This window comes from Rhagoletis pomonella, unplaced genomic scaffold, assembly GCF_013731165.1.
Source record: "Rhagoletis pomonella isolate Grant_MI unplaced genomic scaffold, Rhpom_1.0 Rhpom_scaffold_00001, whole genome shotgun sequence".
In the NCBI taxonomy this organism is placed as follows: Eukaryota; Metazoa; Arthropoda; class Insecta; order Diptera; family Tephritidae; genus Rhagoletis; species Rhagoletis pomonella.
In genome coordinates, this window is record NW_023458555.1 from 106,982,114 (window position 1) to 106,985,789 (window position 3,676).

Below are 3,676 nucleotides of genomic sequence, written 5' to 3' on the forward strand. Positions count from 1 at the left end.
AAATGTCAAAATTCTAGACCCTCCAACTCGGAGTGTGTTTGACCGATCCCATTGAAATTTTGTGTCATAACTACTATTTTTTAGGACTAACCTTGGTGCAAATTTCATCCCGATCGGAAGACATGGATTTCAAAAGTTGGGTCACTTGAGGTGAAATGCCCCATATATCTAAAGTTTTAAAATATGTATTAAAAAAAATTAAGCACCTGAAGCTAAAAGTAAAAATACATATTTATTTTCCATATTTTTTCTTTGAATTTGCTTTGTTCAGGGCTTTACTGGCAAACAAGATAAATAATTCTTTAAAATTTTCAAAGTTATAGTTTTCCCTATTTCTACGCAAAAATGTTTTAAAAAAAAGTAAGTGCGGTTGGGCCAAACAGTAGAAGTGAAACTTACGTTACATATCTATTTTGTCTCATAACCAATATATGTACATTAGAGTGGTCCAAAAACAATAAAGTCGGAATTTTAATGCCGCCACCCCCTAGTATTGTTCCATACCGAAAACAAATATACCCCAATTTTTTATTTTGTAATCAAAAATTATTTAGGGAGTGCTCACAGCGATCAAAGTTTTCCATGTATTTTATACAGGGAAAAAACAACTTTTCGTAGAAATGGTGTAAAATTCTTGAAAATCAATATTTTCCGAACGGAAAACTGTGGTTCCCCTCAGGAGACTTCCAATATTAATATCCAATTGTTTATTTAACCATTTTTTAATATTAAAGATTTTTTATTGGTCCCCCCCATTGCATTTTTTAGGGGTTTTGGAGGACCTACAAAATATAGTTACCATGAAAAAATGGTTAAAAAAACAATTGGGTATTATTACTGGGAACCTCCTGAAGATAAGCAAAGTTTTCCGATCGAAAAATATTGATTTTCAAGGATTTTGCACCATTTCTACGAAAAGTTGTTTTTTCGCCATATAAAATACATGGCAAACTTTGAGCGCTGTGAGCACTCCCTAAATATTTTTTTATTTCAAAATAAAAAAATAGGGGTATATTTGTTTTTGGTATGGAACAATCCTAGGGGGTGGCGGCATTAAAAATCCGACCTTATTTTTTCACATACATTTTTGGACCACTTAATGTACATATGTACATTAGAGTGGTCCAAAATAATAAAGTCGGAATTTTAGTGCCGCCAGCCACTAGGATTGTTCTGAGCCGAAAATAAATATACCCTTATTTTTTTATTTTGAAATCAAAAAATATTTAGGGAGTGCTCACAGCGCTCAAAGTTTTCCATGTATTTTTTATGGGGAAAAACCACTTTTCGTAGAAATGGTGAAAAAGTCTTGAAAATCAATATTTTTCGATCAGAAAACTTTGCTTATCTTCAGGAGATTCCCAGTAATAATACCCAATTGTTTCTTTAACCAATATTTTTCAATCGAAAAACTTTGGTTCTCTTCAGGAGACTCCAAATATTAATATCGTTAATATTGTTTATTTAACCATTTTTTATGATTAAAGATTTTTAATTGGTCCCCCCATTGCATTTTCTAGGGCCTATAAAATATAGTTACCATGAAAAAATTGTTAAAGGAACAATTGGGTATTATTACCGGGAATCTCCTGAAGATAAGCAATCAATCGAAAATTATTGATTTTAAAGAATTCTACACTATTCTACGAAAAGTTGTTTTTTCCCCATATAAAATACATTGAAAACTTTGAGCGCTTTGAGCACACCATAATTTTTTTTTTTTTTTCAAAATAAAAAAATAGGGGTATATTTTTTTTTGGTATAGAACAATCCTAGGGGCTGGCGGAATTAAAAATGCGACCTTATTTTTTTACATACTTTTTTGGACCACTTTAATGTACATACATACATTTGCTTTTGCTTTAGGTTATATTTTTTGTCTTTTTTCTATCTACATCCCTACCTCTACCCCTGTTCGTTCTAACTAAATTTATGTTATTCTGTTTTCCTTTATCTTCATTTTTATCTTTATAATGTATCGATAACAAAATCAATAGTAAAATCCAACAAAATATCGATAACAAAACCGATAAAAATATCGATAACAAAATCTATGAAAAATTGAATAAAAATTTCGATAGCAAAATCGATAATACTGGTTGATAAATTGATTATAAAATCGATCAAAATATCGATGACAAATTGATTAAAAATTTTGATAGCAAAATCGATAATATTGGTTGATAAATTGATTATAAAATCGATAAAAATATCGGTAACAAATCGATAAATAATCGGTAACACAATCGATAAACAATCGATAAAAAATACGATAACAAATCAATAACAAAATCGATAACAAGATCTATAACAATATTGATAACAAAACCAATAACAATATCGATAAAAAATATCGATAATACAATCGTTAAAAATATCGGTTTTCCAATCGATAACAAAATTGATAAAAATATCGATTTTTATATCGATAGATTCCGATGATATTGATAGCAAAATCGATAACAATATAGATAAAAATTTCGATAAGTAAATCAATAAAAATATCGCTAACAAAACCGATAAAAATAACGATTATTATATCGATAAGTCTCGAGAATCCCGAGAATCTCCAAAATCCCAAAATAGTTCACAGATTGAGTCTCTGTGTCTCCATCTATATCCTTTTCTCTATAATTACCTTTATTTTAACCTGTCTTCCTCTTTCTTCATCTTTACTGTTATCGGTAACCTAATCCTCATCTTTTTCTTTTTATTTATCTTTGTTTTTACTTTTATGTTTATCATTTTCTTCTTTTACATATTCCCCTTCACCTTTGCCCTTATATAAGTAAAGTGTTTAAATTTACTTTGATCTTCATTTTTGCCTTCATCTTTACGCATCTTTATTTTTTTTCCTTTGCCTTTATCCTTTTCTTTATCTATGTACGTACTCATCTTTACTTTCATTCTTGTATTGGTCTTTTTCTAAGTGTTATTCTTTAACCTATTATTAGCAATTTTTTTTAAATCAATACCATGTGCATACTAGAAGCACTTGTTTCAGCCCCAACAATTTCCGTTGCACCATTTCCGTTGCATCATTTTCGTTGCATCATTTCCGTTGCATCATTTCCGTGTGCAATTTCCGTCGAATTTGCCAGTTTACTCCCAACCAACCAATCGCCGCTAAAGAAGTTTCACTTTAATAAGGAGAACTTTCTTTCTATGTCAACAGTGGTGGTTGGCATTCTTGAAGCAAGCTAGTTCATTGGGATTATGGCTATTAAGCAGGGATGACACGATTTGTATATTTGTACAGATTTGTACATTTTGGCAGCACAAAGTGGTGTTGTTTAGAAATTTGAGTTCGGCTCAATAAAAGAATTTCCAGACAACACCACTCTGTAACTGTCAAAATGTATAAATCTGTACAAATGAACAAGCCTTGTGATCCCTGCGATTTGGCTTCTTAGCACACCAGATAATCTCGTAAGTTCCTTAAGCCTTACTTTTTTGTAGAATGGTATCCAATTTTTCCTTGATTTTTTGCCCAACGTCACCCTACACACCTTGAATAGTAGTAACAGCAGCTTCCACAATGATTTTAACGTGCGTAAATAGATATTAAAGAAAATTCAAAAGATCCATTTGGCAAAATTTTCAATATCTGGTTTTACACCAGTTAAAGTCGTTCAAGAAAAAAATATCCAAAATATTACGCGAACAAAAAATTTGC